The sequence below is a fragment of the Pogona vitticeps genome, chromosome 10, assembly GCF_051106095.1.
Source record: "Pogona vitticeps strain Pit_001003342236 chromosome 10, PviZW2.1, whole genome shotgun sequence".
NCBI lineage: Eukaryota > Metazoa > Chordata > Lepidosauria > Squamata > Agamidae > Pogona > Pogona vitticeps.
This window is the reverse complement of record NC_135792.1, coordinates 19,904,226-19,922,243: the sequence shown is the minus strand read 5'-3', so window position 1 is coordinate 19,922,243 and position 18,018 is coordinate 19,904,226. Positions and strand designations below refer to the sequence as shown.

Genomic DNA, 18,018 nt, shown 5'->3' with positions numbered 1-18,018 from the left:
GTTTAATTCTCTACTGATGGACATTTTACTCCGCACTGCAAGCATTTCCCCTGGGCTTTCGTTGCATTACCTTACTACCTGCTTCTAGAGAGGGTTCCCCTGTTCCTAAAACAGACTTCAATGAAGTGTCTCAATATATTGTCTCATGAGACAGAAGTCATCTGATTTTCCCCCCTTCCTTTTTCTACCATATATAGGTTAGGTCTAACCTCTCCAACATTCCTACCTTGTGTCTGAAAAGAATATATATTTCAAAAACAAGGGTTAAATTGTATAGAGTATTGAATGAGCTATTTAAAATGAAGGTGGCAGGCATATTACTCTGGCAACAATCAGGAACTTTTAAGATAATTATATGTCCTGAGTACTTTCCCAAGATGCCTGAACAGTAACATTTTACAGTAGAGCAGTTCCATGTCAACTGCTACAAAATTTGTAACTCATTTTGTGAAAGTGAAATTATTTGCTTTTTATCTTTCAAATTATTTTATGTTGGCATGCTTACATTCCTACAGTGCTTAAAATAGCAAAGTGATTTATGAGACAGGAAGTAAGCAAATCAAATTGGTTTTATAGCAAAATTCAAGGAACCTGACGGCACAATATAATTCAACTTGTCCCATTTGTCAATCATGTCAGAGTTACCCAACCCCGACTCTGCAATAGGCAGGCCAGTTTTGATGACTCTGGGACTAAGCGCCTGGATCTTCCTCCAATCAGTTGCAGTTCACATTCTTTTCTACCATCACATTGCTGAAATGCCATGGCAAACCACACACAGAGATGCACACTTTTACAATGAGTATTTCCTGCTTCTGAGCTGTTTGAATAGCTCAGGGATTTGGTTATCTTGCTGCAGAGTCAGAGGTTAGAAGTTCACCTTCCCCAAGAGAAGAGCCAGCTTGTGCAGCCTTGGGCACGCTGCACGGCCCCAAGATATCCTCAGGATCTATTTGTTTGTTTCTTTCTTTGTTTATACCCTGATGTTTTTCCTTAAAATGGACACAAGCCAGTTTGCATTATTAATAGACAATATTTAAATAGTAAAAACAGCATGCATTTGAATGTTAAAAAGAATCGAACAAGTGCCGCAACAAAAATGGTAAACAAAATCAGCACCGTAAATAGATTCAAAGCAACAAAGCATAACATTCCATTGGAATCACTCTCAGACAGCCAAGTAGCAAGCAATACTCACTGATAACTCTAATTTTATTGGTGCTCTCAATCCTCTTCAGAATTTACTTTGCACTTTACAGGGGGTTCCCAAAGTACTGAACCTACGTTGGGCACTGGATTCACCACCATGGATAGTTTCTGTAAAGTGAAGGCGAAAACCTTGAGCTTCTCTGAAACTAGAGCGACTTGCTATCACTAGTGTCAGACAATGGCACACAAGCTGTTCTGAGCCTCTTGGAGAGGAATGTGGGCAGAAATGTGAGATATATAATTAAGAACCACAGACAAATCAATGTGGGCATGGATGCACTTAAAACTATAACCATGACAAATCGCTATATTGCAATTGGCACACAAGAGAGAAGAACAGCAGAGAAAGAACAGAACGATTCAGAAGCAGAATCTCTGAAACTTCTACAGCCTTTGTATGTGCCTTGTTATGAAAATATTTATAAATTATTATTCACCATGTCTTCTTTTTTGGTTATAAAGTCTTCCTTGTGTGGGTATTTGGAGAGAGACATGCAAATTAACAGCTCTGGGTTCCTTGAGTCAACCCATCTCATGCTAGGGGTTCCTCTTTTCCTACTGCCCCCTCACACACACCACTTTTCTCAGTAATATTGTCTTTTCCCATCAATGCTGTATCATGCAAAAACAGAATAGTCTCAATTTACTCATTTTGCTCTAGTGCGAGTTCAGCCTTGAGTTGATTTAACAGCTTCTTATTTGCCTTTCTGGTGGTCTGTGGTCTCCACTTTGAAAAGTTGGGAAATTCAATTATTCCAAAAACCCTACAGTTTATGAATGTGAATTTTTTGTCCTTCTGCCCTCCGTGATTCAAAATGCCTGGAAATGGCCCAGTATTTCTGCACAATATTGTGTCCAAGTTGCCAGAAGGAAAAAGGTTGTCAGACTACATAGCAAAGGGCAGCCTGGTTGTTGATGACACCGATGTCAGAGATCAAGATGGTCTACAGAATACCCTCTTGTGCTCATTGCCATTTCCAAAGAGGCACCAAGTAGAGGGACACCTCAGATGTTGACTCCTTCTCCATCATCTAACCACTTGTGCAGCAGTATCGTGTCATTTCTTAACAATGAAAATCTTCATTTCCACATTGCAAAAATGGAAGTTTTTTCTTTAAAAAATTGAATATTTTATTGTGATAAATAGAGTATTTGTACTCGCATATCCCTCACGTGTCCAGTGGCAGTCCCTCTCTTCCTTCCAGTCACTCCAGAGCACAACTTGGCTAGCCACTCGGCAGCCTTTCAGGGAGACTTGTTCTCCCTCCCTCTGCCAGGAGTGGCTGGCTGACCAGGAAGAGAACGGTGCTCCAGAGCAGTGGTTCTTAACCTTGGGTTACTCAGGTGTTTTTGAACTGCAACTCCCAGAAACCCCAGCAAGCACAGCTGGTGCTGAAGGCTTTTGGGAGTTGCAGTCCAAAAACACCTGAGTAACCCAAAGTTAAGAACCACTGCTCCAGAGCAATTGGAAGGAAGAGAGGGGCTGCCACCACTGCTGGACATGTGAGTGGACATGACCAGACCCTCGTTAACTCCAGCTGCGCAGGGATATTCGTATACGAATACAAATACCCACATCTTTAGTGATAAACAATCATGCCGTAACGCTAAATCATCTGGGAATGAAGTTTTTTTGCCTAGCCCATATGCTTGTTTAAGCCACTGGATTTTATTTTCTACATCATTGTTAGTTATAAACTGGAGAGATGACACTCTACTCCTCACGCATCTTGTACTCTTCACTAAGCCAGGATGGCCAGCAGTCAGGTAGGAATGGTGAGAGTTCAAACAATTGAAGGGCTTCAATTTTGGAAGGGTGGCGAAATATGATATCATGCACATTTTTTAAAAAGTGCAGTTTTCATTGGAACTTTTGTACTTCTGTGAGGCTACCTTTGACAAATGTGTTATTAGTCACCGTTGCTGGGAAAGCAGAGTTAAAGCCTGAGGTTATTGCCATTTTGTGTTTCTTTTGTGTTTGTGTGTTCCTTTTTTAAAAGGGCACCTGACTATTTACCTTTTCTGGTTGCCCTTTTGAAGACTTAAAAGATTCTTGTTCTTACAGGTCCTTTCTCATTTGTGGGTGAAAGGTTTTGTGAATGTTTTAATTTTTTAACTGTTAAATATCCCCAGAAAATAGGCAGAAAACTTGATTTTAAAAAAACCAGAAGGTGCTATTCCAACCTTCTAAAGCTGTTAGTTCAGCATCCTTAAAACCTAGCGGAAGTAATGCTGCACCCCCTGCCCAAGTTCCTGAGTCCTTGATTCCCTGATGTTATTTCTAAAGCAGGTGTGAGTACTGCCAATCTTGACAAGAACCAGGACAGTGGACACGGCCTCCTTAGCCATGGTTCCCATAAACTTGAGACTCACGGAGTTCCATTAGAGTCAGAAAGCTGGCTACAAAGGAAGGAAGGAGGGGCACCAGTCATCTTGGCCCATCAACCCTTCAAGGGAGCTGATTTGGCCTCACTAGCGCTTAAGCAGCTCCTTCTCTACCTAACCCCAGCTTGCCATCACTTCGGTCAAGGAATCAACAGTCTGGTGACAGTGTAAGGACTTTAACACAGTCCCGAGCCACCTGACATCCTGTTACGATTGCTCATATTGTCAATTGCCAGTCAATGTCCTTGTGTTCTTGCCCCCCCCTTGAAAACAGCACTACGACTCCTTTTGTCTCTTGCGTCTCGAGTAGGGTTGAAAGTGGAAGCTGGATGCCCTTCAGGACACTGAGGCCTCTATCGGCTGGTGGAGAGAGGATGCAACCCAATGGACCCTTCCCTTTCATACTAATTTCCTTTGGAAAATGAAAATTCTACCAAACTTCTACGCTCTATTCAATATAGTCCATGACCCCTGTTACTCAAAAGAGGGATTGCCACTCCTCAGATGCCTCATCTCACACCTACTGAGCCCCATGGCACAATGGTTAAACCTGCAGAACCGGAGTCAAAACTCTTCTCACAACTCTGAGGTAGCCAGCTTGAGGTTCACATCCATCCTTCCAAAGTTGGTAAATTGGATACCCAGTTTGCTGGAGAGGGAGTCAATTTGTAGGCTGAATAATTAAATTCTAAACCACCGAGGGAGTCCTTTAAGTACTATGGGTGGTATAAAAAGCAGCACACTTCTTAAAAGAAACTTTTATTTTGACTTCAGGCTCCCGGATGACTATCTTCACTTTCTCTTCTCTGCCCACTGCCTGCTGCCCTACAATTCTACCGTTCTGAAACCTGGGGGTGGCAACTTCAGAGGGGCCCTTTAGGGGACATGGGGGCAAAGGCAGACAGGCCTGCAAGTTGCGACCCCCCTCACTGAGCCAATGGTCGATTAGAATTTCTGTATCTCTATCCTGTTTCTTCGCATTATTAGAAAGAAGACATGGGTTAGGATAAAAGTGGTGGGGTGTTTTGCTTTGCTTTGCTTTGGAAATTCTTGATGACAGAATGGGGAAAAATAATAACTTCTATTCCAATATTTCAGCAGATCTGAATGCATTTCGCAAGGGATGGCAAACATTGTAATTCTTAGTGCATTCAGGAAATGCTGGAATTGTACATATAATTTTTTTTCACTAACCTAATATTTAACCACAATGCTAATCCTACACTCTGCCCTGGTGGGAGATGCTCACGGGATCTCATTCCAGGCCTACAGTGGTTAATTGTGGATTATACAGAGCAAAGAAAGATCAGATAGACAAGGTTGTTTAAAATACAATCCTGGGCCCATTTTACCTTTGTCTTGCAGTAAAGATAAAAACTGGCACTGAAAACTGACAGTAAACAGAATAAATAACAGGAACAATTTCAAACCATGCAGAATCACCTCCTGGAATTCACTTCTGCAGCCAGCTATTGAATCAAGGAGCTCAGACAGATTTTCGAAACAGCTGGATAATTTCCAGCTCATTAACAATATTTGTGCCTCTGCAAGCTGTAGGTTTAACACAAATCTCATGATTCAGGGTGTAAAATAATTGTGTCCTGTTCCATCTTATTGATTCCTTCGTTGAGCACATAAAGCATTTCACAAATGGCTGGGTGCTTTATAAAAAAAGATAGTCTGAGCTTCTGGTGCATGAGGCGAAGGAGAAACACCCTTTATGATTATTCCGAACATCTCTTGGTGGACTCCCCCAAAACCCAAGCGTATTTCCTCACAAACTCATTATTGTGAGAATAATCCATTTACTGTTAGTTGAAAACGAGGATTGAGATGAGGTTCAGTCATAGCAACCATTTTCTGGGAAAGTTATATTGGTGATCAACCAATTGGGATTTTCACCAGATATTCCTCCAGGTAAGTGAGATATTATAGGTCACAGCAGCAAATTGAAGCTAATTACAGAGGTGCTAGTCATGTGCCAGCCAACAGGAAAGTGGCCTGTGTCTAGTCTGGGAAGTAGGTTAAATTTATTGTCTTCACAAGTATAGGTAGACCCCCCCCATTTGTGGCTGAGTGAGGTGGGGCCACCAGATGTCTATAAGCCAAGAGATGGGTGCCATCCTACTTTATTTGTGCAATCAGAGAAAGAAATGAACCCAGAATTATTACCCTGGAATTATTATTACCAAAATTATTACACCCTAGCCTACAACCATATGCATATCCCACCTAACGTATGCACCTTTATTTACAATTTGTTGGCTACAGCTGAGGTGTGTACAAAGTGTGGCCTAGGACCCACAAGAGCTACACCAAGCCGTTTTTTTTTTTTAAATCCCCCCAAAACACCTCAGAAAAACAAAAATGGAAATTGGTTGTTGTGGGTTTTTCGGGCTCTTTGGCCGTGTTCTGAAGGTTGTTCTTCCTAACATTTCACCAGTCTCTGTGGCCGGCATCTTCAGGGGACTGGAGTAGGAACTCAACAGAGCATGGACAGAGTTCCTACTCCAGTCCTCTGAAGATGCCATCCACAGAGATTGGCAAAATGTCAGGAAGAACAACCTTCAGAACACAGCCAAAGAGCCCAAAAACCCCACAACAACCATTAGATCCCGGCCGTGAAAGCCTTCACGAATACAAAAATGGAAATTGTTTCCTGAAAATCAACAGCCGCAATCCACTGACGAAAACTGGCGTTCCTTTGGAAAACTTCCTTCAACAGAAGTTGTCCACATCTATTTTAAGTAAGATTTAAATTGCTGATTTAAGTTCCTCCACTTTCTTAAACTGGTGAAAAAGCAAATAAATCACCCTAATTACCCAAGTAAATCTCCAGTATACTTAGGGCTGACGTTTAATTATGGATCTGCATGTTGTTGTGTTTTGAAAGAAATGATGATTTGAAGGAGAAAATATTTGATTTTTTTTTTAAGAAATCAGTAATAAGTATTTTTAAAACCATTTCATTGTTACTTATTTATGTTGTTCATATCATTTATTAGTTAAATGTAAAGTAAATGTTCAAATTAGTCTCTTTGGTCAGACACACCCATTTAGTCATGATCCTTTCAGAAAGTAATCCTTGGGCTATGGGCCCATCAGAAAAATAATCTTGCCGATACAGACACAGCATTTTGCTGCAATTTTGGATTATAGCCACAAGGCAAGAGACACATGGGGTGAACTTGCTGTTGAAGTTGGGGTGAAGGTTAAGAGACAGAATGGAGGTAAAAATCCACATACACCACACTTCTCACTCTGTATGAGTTACAGACTTTCCAAAATATCTTGTATGTTACAGACTTTCCAAAATATCTTATAATGAAGAGCTCTGCTCAGATCTTGCTGCTCCCCCCAAATTCGTAGCAAAATTGTCTTTTCCATTAAGTTCTGCTCAGATCTTGCAAACTAACAGCTCTGGTGTCCTTGTGGTGCAGTGGTTAAACCGCTGTACTGCAGCCAAAACTATGCTGACGACCTGGGGTTCAATCCCAGGTAGCGGCTCAAGGTTGACTCAGCCTTCTATCCTTCCAAGGTCGGTAAAATGAGTACCCAGTTCGCTGGGGGGGGGCGCAATGTGTAGCCTGCATAATTAACTTGTAAACCGCCCAGAGAGTGCTTGAAGCTCTTTGAGGCGGTGTATAAGCAGCACGCTTTTGCTTTGCTTTATTGAGTCAATCCACCTCATGTTAGATCTTCCTTTTTGTCTACTAGTCTACCCCACTTTCTAAGCAAGTCTGAGAGACCAAGAGAAGGGTAAACTGGAAGATTTTAAAAAGCAAATGGAGTTGGGTGTCATCAGCTCACTGGTGGTATTCCAGACCACAAAATTCTGGACATTTTCATATTTTTCATGTATATGTAAAATAGTAGGAGGAATCATGGAACCCTGAGACAACCCCACAGGAGTCCCCCAGCACCACTACCACTCACAAAATGACATCACAGAAGGGAAAATCCCAGAAGCTGACTCCTTTTTTCATCAGTTAACCCACTTCTCGTCGTTGTCGTTTAGTCATGTCCGACTCTTCGTGACCCCATGGACCAGAGCATGCCAGGCCCTCCTATCTTCCACTGCCTCCTAGAGTTGTGTCTAATTCATCTTGGTCGCTTTGATGACATTGTCCAACCATCTCATCCTCTGTCGTCCCCTTCTCCTCTTGCCTTCACACTTTCCCAATGTCAGGGTCTTTTCCAGGGAGTCTTCTCTTATCATGAGATGACCAAAGTACTGGAGCCCCAGCTTCAGGATCTGTCCTTCCAGTGAGCACTTCTCACCAAAACATAAAGCAATTATCAGAGCTTTTTCCCCCAACAAGTGTGAATGTTAGTGAGGGTATCCTGTAGACCTCAGGCAGAGGCATTGCATTATGCTGTCAGACCCCATTGAGCCCTAACAATGGCATCTATGGCATCTATGTTTTTTACATTTTACCATGCCTTACACTCTTGTACTCCATGCCAATAAAGGTTCTGAAACTGGGGAAACATGTAGACCAGCTTGACTGCTGCTATTGATATTGTCAACATTCAGGTTGCCCTTTGCTATATAAAACTTGGCATCCTTTTTCCTGCTGGCAATACAGACACAGCATTTTGCTGCAATTTTGGACCATTTCCTGGCTTTTTGAATTGTGGGTAAAGAAGCCCATATCCCACATTCATAAACTGGATATTTTTAGAAAGAATTTAATTCATTTATTTATTGAAACAGCCTTTCATGAGTATTTTATTGCACACATGAGGTAGCAATCCGTCCCCCATTTTAGAAGGCCTTCAGTCTACCAAGAATACCTTAATAATATAGGTGACAGCATGCTATCTTTTGTAGTAATATTATTGATCCAACACCATTAAGGTTTTCAGTGTCTTTTAGAAAAAGCAAATTCCATAGTAGCTTTCATTGGTAAAATAAATACACAAACAAATAAATAAATGCACACCACATTCTCAGCTGTTTTCAGCAGACATCAACACAGAAAGCCAATTCTACCTGCTCCAGTGTTTGTGCAACTGCTTGATAACGTCAATCAATGGATAAACCCATTTCCTTACAGTCGCTTGGACACAGAACACCTATTACCAATGCAGACATTACATTCATAAATAGGAGATAATCAGAAATGAAATGTCAGTGATGAAGTTTTAATGTTGGAAAATCCTTTTTTTTTTCTTTTTGCACTTCAACCATGAAGTTATCTTCTTAAAATATTGTAGGTGGATTTACAGCACTGCGTGACACAATGGACAAATGGACTAAGTCAGCTTTTCGATAAGACTTGGAAGATGAAACTAAACTTTTCTAGGGAGATATTTACTAGTTTCTCCTTGTGACAAATGTCAAAGGCATTTTTTCCTTCCTCACTTCTTGTGTGTGAGTAGCCTCTCAGTACTGACCATGCTTTTTACTGACAGAAATTCAGAGCTTTGGAAACATACTGACAATTTGTCATATTTGAAGTTGATCTGTGTGTGTGTTTTTTTTTAAAAAAAACTCATTAAATTGCATCTATCTTTATTTTATTTTAATGTTTTATTGGTATTGTTTTCATGTGTTAATATTATATTGATTTTTTTATTTTATTTTATTTATTTATTTATTTATTCAATTTATATGCCGCCCAAACTACCCAGAGGTCTCTGGTATTGCTTTGGTATTGCTTGTCTTTATACTTTATTTTATGGTATTATGTAAACTGCTCAAAGTGGCCTCGGTTGCTAGATGGGTGGTATAGAAATTTAAAAAATGAATAAATGAATGAACAAATGATTGAATGATTGATTGACTGAATGATTGATTGATTGAATATGTTGTACAGTAGTGTTTGAATTCAGTTTTTATGTATGTATGTATATATGTATGTATGTATGTATGTATGTATGTATGTATGTATGTATGTATGTATGTATGTATGTATGTATGTGTGTTCATTCGTTCGTTCGTTCGTTCGTTCGTTCGTTCGTTCGTTCGTTCATTCGTTCGTTCATTCATTCATTCATTCATTAGTACATTAAAATCCTTATCAGAATGGAAGTAAAAATTGTCATCCATGACATTCTCTTTGCTTATATTTAGAACTTTGAAAAGACATAATAGTCTTCTTACCTCTCCCTTTTTCTTCTGCCTTAAACATTTTAATCAGGCTAGGCAATACAGATCTCTGGAGGAGGAGAAGAAACAGTATTTTTATTTAGCATTCTATTGATTATCCTCTTGCCTAGCAACAGGTCTTCTGTCCACTCTTCTAATTTTTTCAGCAATAGGTGTTTGGTTTATTGACCCTCAAAGAGTCTCAGGAACCTGGCTGAAACGCCGTTCACTGGGTGTGTGGTCTTCCCTCTAGGTTAGATAGCAAAGTCTTCTTCTGAAGCTGTTTTTTAACTATTTTGATCAGTGCGGGTGGCCACATTGCTGGCATCCAGGCTGTACAATACACTCCCCCAAGCAGCCATTTCTCCTGGTCAAATAAACTCGAAACTGTAAGAATATATATTTGAGTTTTCTCATTATCCTTCCCCCTTGTTTCCCCCCATTCATGCCATTTCTTTTACAAAGTGTAAGACTGAAGATGGAGGATGGAGACTGCCTCTACTTGTTCATATTTAATAGGTAAGCTATTTGAGGACTCGCACAAGTTCAATGGGCTGGATCACTAGGCTGTGGAGCTGAGAGTCAGGAATTCAAATTTCCACTATGCCCCCTAGAACAGGGTCTAGAACAAGATCACGCAGTGTGTATGTGGCTAATGGGTTGAATGACCTGCCAACTGCGCAGCTCTGGACGAGATGCAAAGCCACAGATTTTCAGCAGAAGGAAGACCTAATAAACTACTTCTGAGTACTTGATGGTTAGAAAACCCTGGGAAGGCTACAGCAGCACACTATTAGTAAGCTGTTTTGAGACCCTATCTAACTGTAGAACAGGTTATGCATAAATAAAGGGATAAATAAATACCATGAACATAAATAACAAGAATGTGTGAGAAAGTGTGTCTCACCCAATACTAATTTTTCTGTCTAAATAATAGTTTTAATGAGACTTCCTTTTTCAGATTCATTGTTTTCACATGGGCCAAAATCCTTCTGAGGTTGCTTTTGCTCTCCTGTTTGTGAAACGAGGCATTCACCAACCCTTCACGCCCGTGAACTCCACATTGCTTTGAATGGGATGATCTACAGTTCCACCACACAGGTCATTATGCTCTATATTTGATCAGCAGGATTCTGCCTATGATGTTAATTTGCACAATAGCAAGGTAATCATAGTCATATTCAGCCTTCTGAAGGTCAGTATAATCCTCTGCAGCTGAAGCTACAAATCCACAGATATGGACATTGACAAAATCTTATTGGATGGCAATTTTTGTTTTACATGAATAGACAGTTCAGCTGAAAGAAGAGAGTGCACCCTATGACGGCAGATGTTAAAATGGGAGGCTTTCCTATAATGTACACTCAACTCCATTAAAGATTAAATGTTCTTGAATATGCCATATAGTATCCATTAGTGCATTAATACTACATGAAGCCATTATGTTATTTCCACCTCACTAATAACGTAATTGGTGATAATATGGGGAAGAAGAATTCAATATCTTTGAACCTCCAGATGGAGAAAAGAGCTCCAGTTCAGACCAAGCTTCATTCAACTAGAGTATGCATTCAATCACCTACAACAAATGGGACTTGTTAGTAAATGTGCTAATGTAAGTCTCATTGATTTCGGTGGGTCTCTTCTAGATGGGACTAAAAATGGATTTGGCACTGAAAGTTTTCCACAGCATGGTAGGAGTGGATTGCGTACAGTAATGGTATACAGGTTTATAAAGGTCTTGGTGGGGAGAGACAAAAGTGAGGTAAAACACATACGAGTAACAGGTGGTTCATACAACTGCCTTATTCTGTGTATTTATCACCACAGGTTTTGCTGTAATATTACAAACAGAGATGGGCACAAATTACAAAACAAATCACCAAATTCATTCAAAAATCTCTAATTTGTTGATTCATATTCATATGCCCCTTGACAAATAGGAATCAATGAATTTTTAGCGATTTTTGATTTGTTGGTTCCTTGGGCTATAAAATGGCCCTCAGGCACTTAGGGACACTAAAATCACCAAGAAATTTCCCATGACTCTCTTCTACAATATCTCCCAGTCTGATAAAGATTGGGTTTCCCCAAAATGCTAAAAGGCACTTTCCTGGGGTAGGACACACTTTGTATGTGTACAACAACACAAATAAATTAATTAGTCCAGAACATACTATGACAATTAACTGTGATGGCTGGGTATTCTAGAAGATGAAATTTTAAAAAAATACTTTTTTCCTAACATTGAATTGACTATTAAAATAGGGCTGGTGCAACCGACTGACATCTGCACATTGAGCTAATATTAGAAGTATAATGATTGGATACCTCTATTTGTTTAAACAGACATGGTGGTGCTGTGGGTTAAACTGCAGAAGCCTCTGTGTTGCAAGGTGAGAAGACCAGCAGTCGGAAGATCTGTCCTTGCAAAGATGTGAAATGGCTGCTGATCACGGGACCAGAAAAGTTGTCATTCTGAGCCCTCCCAGAGGCTCCTTTGGGGTTTCCAGGAGAGCTTGTCCTTTTCATTGGTGTTTGAATGATCCATCTCCTTTTGCTTCAGGGCTCCTTGTTCTGTTTTAGTTTGCTTTCATTTTCTCAGTGAGCACACTGGCTTCAACATTTTTATTTTAAAATGTATATTTTTTTATTTTAAAATCATTGATAGGTAAAATTAGTATATGTACACTTGAGTATAAATTTAAATGTTATGTTGTCTGTGAAACACAATAATAATATTTTTTGTCAATTGTCATGGAGACCTTGTGTGCTAATAATGCCAAGAGCAAGACTACAAATGCAGAAGCAACACAGGTTTTTCCTCCTAAATAATCCGCTACATTTTATTTAAATAAAGGATTCTACAGAGTTCAGTCAGCCTCTGGTCTATCCTCAGGCCATAGGAAGATTTTAACTAATCCTAGCTCCTCTTCTCAGAACAATCAATTCATAGTGGCTCATTCTAAAAATATTTATGCACTTCTTAGGCAAAATTGGAAGGAAGGAAGGAAGGAAGGAAGGAAGGAAGGAAGGAAGGAAGGAAGGAAGGAAGGAAGGAAGGAAGGAAGGAAGGGAGGGAGGGAGGGAGGGAGGGAGGGAAGGAAGGAAGGAAGGAAGGAAGGAAGGAAGGAAGGGAGGGAGGGAGGGAGGGAGGGAGGGAAGGAAGGAAGGAAGGAAGGGAGGGAGGGAGGGAGGGAGGGAGGGAGGGAGGGAAGGAAGGAAGGAAGGAAGGAAGGAAGGAAGGGAGGGAGGGAGGGAGGGAGGGAGGGAGGGAGGGAGGGAAGGAAGGAAGGAAGGAAGGAAGGAAGGAAGGAAGGAAGGAAGGAAGGAAGGAAGGAAGGAAGGAAGGAAGGGAGGGAGGGAGGGAGGGAGGGAGGGAGGGAGGGAAGGAGGGAGGGAGGGAAGGAAGGAAGGAAGGAAGGGAGGGAGGGAGGGAGGGAGGGAGGGAGGGAGGGAGGGAGGGAGGGAAGGAAGGAAGGAAGGAAGGAAGGAAGGAAGGAAGGAAGGAAGGAAGGGAGGGAGGGAGGGAGGGAGGGAGGGAGGGAGGGAGGGAGGGAGGGAGGGAGGGAGGGAGGGAAGGAAGGAAGGAAGGAAGGAAGGGAGGGAGGGAGGGAGGGAGGGAGGGAGGGAGGGAAGGAAGGAAGGAAGGAAGGAAGGAAGGAAGGAAGGAAGGAAGGAAGGGAGGGAGGGAGGGAGGGAGGGAGGGAGGGAGGGAAGGAAGGAAGGAAGGAAGGAAGGAAGGAAGGAAGGAAGGAAGGAAGGAAGGAAGGAAGGAAGGAAGGAAGGAAGGAAGGAAGGAAGGAAGGAAGGAAGAGCTTTGCCATGCACTGGAGGGCAAGCAGTAATTGATGGCACTGAGTAAGAAGGGCTACTCCATCCCAATTCAGAACCCTTTGTCTTCTCCATTGCCCTGTTTTATTACTATTCAGACATACGAATATTTTAAAATATTTAGCAACAAATCAAAGTGGCCAGGCTCATAACTTCAAGGAAATCTTCAGTAAAAGGCAAGAGATTTATACAATCTGAAGAGAAAACAGAGTATGGCCCTTTTGCTGTAAATGTTGCAAAATTGCTTAAGATGCTTAAGGACATAGTGAGTGACTATAGAGCAATTGGTTATATAATGAGTGTTCTGGCTGTGTGTTTTTTTATGATCAATAGATCAATAAACATTTAGTGAAAAAGTGAAAGCAAATCAGCTCAGAGCATTTTGTTTGTGATTTGTAAGACAAATAATTCTGACCAAATTGAAGTAGAAGGTATTTGAACACTGCTAGCAATCTCAGTAGCTGACACAAACATGATCCTGGGCTTTATTTATTTAAGAAGAAATAAATACATTTTTGGGGAAATGGACAACAGAATGTGTTGTCAATACCATGAAAGCATAAGCCAAGCATAGACTGATCTATTCATCCTTAACGATGAGTATGTTTCACTGAATTCAAGGGGATTCACTTCTGTGAAATACAGAAAATTGCACAAATTATGAAGACCATTAGAGAAAAATAGCACTTCTTATCTGGAAGTGAGGAATTTTGTGTGACTTGAAAATGCCTGATTGAAGTGTCTAGGACACATGTATCAAACTCAAGGTCCATGGGCTGAATCCGGCCCACCGGGCCATTTCATGTGGCCCTCACAGTGTTGTCTGCTACTGTGCAGTATACAATATGCAGGTGCTTACTTGATCACCCATAATGCTCTGCACAGATGCTGGGAATCTGCCCAGCAGGACTTCTAATCCCAGTATTCCAAGCAATGAAGAGTCAGCTTGGGCAGCATACAGCACTTTGGGATATGTAGTCCATGTTTCACTTTTTTTGTTCACAGCAATTATTTGTTTAGCTATAGTTCTCCCTGTCTCAACTGGGACAAAACAGTTAAACAAAGTAAATATAATAAACAGTGCTTGGTAATATTTGATGATTAAATTTATATATATATTTCTGTTACTAAAACTCACATTTCAATAAATTGTACAATAGCTATACACTTGAATACTTGCTTGCCATTATTTCTAGACTTTGATCATAGACTTTTACTCCCAGAGCTAGTTATTACTTACATTATTACTGAAACCAGTAATAATTAAATTAGGAGGATTATATTTAATGTGATAAAAGAGTAGATACATTTGTATAGTCTTACATATACAACTGGCTCATTGAGGGCAAACATAATGCCAATGTGGTCCAAGATGAAATTGAGTTTGACACCTCTGGTCTAGGGAGACACCCTATAGTGAGGAAATGAAGAATTTACGAAGTCTCCAACATGGTATTATACCCATGTTTGACTTGATTTTGTTTGCGAAAGCAGGAATAATTCTCCCGTGTCAATTAATTATTGTGTCAATTAATTATTATTTTTAAAAGATGCAGGTAAAACAAAAAAAAATACATGCAAATTTAAAAAACCCTCTTTTTTAAAAAAATAGAATGCTTAGAGTGATCCTTAAAATGTTTCGATCATGTCTTGGCACTGGCTTCATTTGTGTCATTAAACAGCAATATGTGTCAAAAAGCCTAATGTTCATATTACAAATTTGCAACATACATATCTGGAAAGGCTAGGCAGGGTTAACATCCAGAGAAAGGTAATTTGTGATGTCAGTAGTGATGATGGTAAAGATACATATCAACGAATGCTCCACAGGCATCAACCAATCAGGTGCATTGAGGGATTTTTCAATTGCCAGCAAGAGCGAATTTTTGTTCTCCTATTGTTTTCTCTTTAGCTAGCTGATCTTTGGACATAGGGGAATGAAATTCAGCTAGATGCTGTGCTTAAAATGGTTCATTTGTCTGTGCTGGTCATCAGAAATGCCTTCATGTATTTCCCTATTCCATGCACACAGTTTGAGCTTACTTAAGATGTAAAAAAGCTTAGTTCCTCCTTAGAAATAATCCACAGTGTCCACCATCCTTCTGCTTGGTGTACATGTCAAAGAGTCCCCCAGTTAAGAAAGAGGAAACACTTCGAGTCCTTTGAGCTTTTTCTTCTCTGTACTGTGCTTCCCTTATCTGGATAATTCCCTCTATACAACAAAACTCCTCCCATCTGTGTAGTAAACAGGGACTCTATTCATTTTGAATAGATGAAGGAGGGTGAAGTGGAGGCATATTTTATTTTAAGGTGACATACCAGCAAGCTCTCTTGTTGGCTTTTTATGGAGGCTGGCTGGGGAATGAGCTTTACATGTGGTGCATTTTCATTTGCAACATATCTGGGGATGCGCTCTGCCCAACTGTTTTCTAAAAGAAGGGGAAGTCGTCCACATGCTTAGCACAGAATCCTGCATCAGTGCTGTTTCTATGAATCAAAGCCCCTTAAGCTGTGTTGTCGCGCTGGCAGAGATTTTGATAATTGCAGCGAATGTGTACAGAGCAATTGCTGCAAGTGTTCTGTACACATATTTGCATGTAGCGTTTTCAACATCTGGAGTGCTAATTAAATCAGCACGCACTTCTGCTCGCATCTACAAGCCATCATATATATGTAGTTTCAGATTGTTTAATCCATGAAAAATAAGTTAGTGCAAACCAGAAATTCTGACGATGGGTGCATATATTAAGAAAGTCACATTAGGTTGCACGGAGAACAGGCAGAAAGATATTTTGCTTCAGTAATTTTTTGCATTGCACTCTCAGCCCTCTCCCACTCTTTCCCCATGATGATAAACATGAACTTCCCTAGGTATTCAGGGACAAACCAAAATGCAAGCTAGCACTAGGAATAAAACATAGCACTTGATCATACTCAAAACACCACTCAGTACCTTGAATTGCCCAATTCACAACTTTGCCACTCCTCAATGACACTACTTTGATTGTCATGGCTCCATCCTATAGAATCATAGAATCTGTTCTTTGGTTTCATGCCTCCCCCTAAGGGGAATCAAACTCCCGATTTCTGGCTCTGTAGCCAGGTACCCAACTCACTGAGCTGTTGAGCCAGCTTGGAATGATGGCAGGGAATTCTAAATTTCTCAGCAAACTACAAATCCTAAGATTTCCTAGGATAGAGCCATGATAGTTAAAATTATATCAAACTGATAGAGCAATGTAGTGGGGATACATTCTAATGTGCCTTATAGGTGATAAGCCTTCATGGGCAAGAGATGGCCACATGCTTGACATGATGACCATGTGTAATGAATCTACTGGTTCTATAATTCAGTGGGAAATGAGCATCTCACTTGCATCTATGCCATTCCTATGGCATTTCTTTGTGATCTCTGAAAAATGCATCTTTGTGAGTCACAAGGGCTCCCTGTAACTTGCAAAGGGGCATGGTGGGGGTGGGGGAGGATCAATTCTAATGAAGGCTGTTTCATACACTCTTTATGATTAGTCTTTGTGACTACATAGCTCAGTACAGGTATTTTCACACCACTGTGTTTTGGACCATTCTCAGATTTTTCTTTTACTTCTTTAGCCCAAGTCTGGACTTTAGATTCCGTCCATAACTTGCCTTCTCTGCTGCTTTCAACTTTGAGACCGAATGAAGTGGGACTTCATTAAAACTGGAGAAATGGGTGGATCGGGGCAGCGACGTGGGTCCGGTCCTCTGATCTGTAGGTGCTTTCAGGTACAAGTTCATCTATGGAGCTTTGCTCTCATTACACAAGGGCCTGTATTACTTAGGGGTGAAGAAGGGATATGGAGGAGCAGGGCATGCACGCGATTCTCCTTCTTCATCACCCATTTAGCCTTCTCCACTATTTTGTGGTTCATTTTATTATGCTTTGCCACACCCTGGGCAACTCAGCTGATGGTTTCACTTTTGAAGCAGCCTGTGTGAGAAAAACACACTTAGCTAGCCAGTCAGTTCACCCTGCTCACTTTCTGTTTTCTCTCCAAGCCACCTCAGGATGAGCAACACCTTATCACAAGTTCCCTCCCATGAACCACTCATTTAATTGTCCCCAAGATGAAATAAACTATGAACAAACAAACAAACAAACAAAAACAGGCCATTTCATCATTCGTTTTGAGCTGTTAAAGAGCACTATTCTAGGAAACTTAATTTGTGGGATCATAACTTGGACATCACAAATTCAGCCTTTGCCCGACTTGGAGAGAGGAGTGCCAGCTAATTATTTATTTATTTATTTATTTATTTATTTATTTATTTGTTTGTTTGTTTGTTTGTTTGTTTGTTTGTTTGTTTGTTTGTTTGTTTGTTTGTTTGTTAGATTTTTTTACCCGTCCCCTCTAGACAATGTCAACTCGGGGCGGCTTACACAGATAAAAATTTGCATCTCTAACTCATGCACGTGCCATTTTATTGCTCCCAGTATTCCCAAATCACATAAATCA

The 18,018-nt window shown here is 40.6% G+C and overlaps 1 pseudogene; it reads right to left on the bottom strand.

Moving 5' to 3' along the window:
* Positions 1–13,611: 13,611 nt before the first annotated feature.
* LOC140702232 (U5 spliceosomal RNA) lies at positions 13,612–13,736 on the bottom strand (annotated as a pseudogene).
* Positions 13,737–18,018: the final 4,282 nt, after the last annotated feature.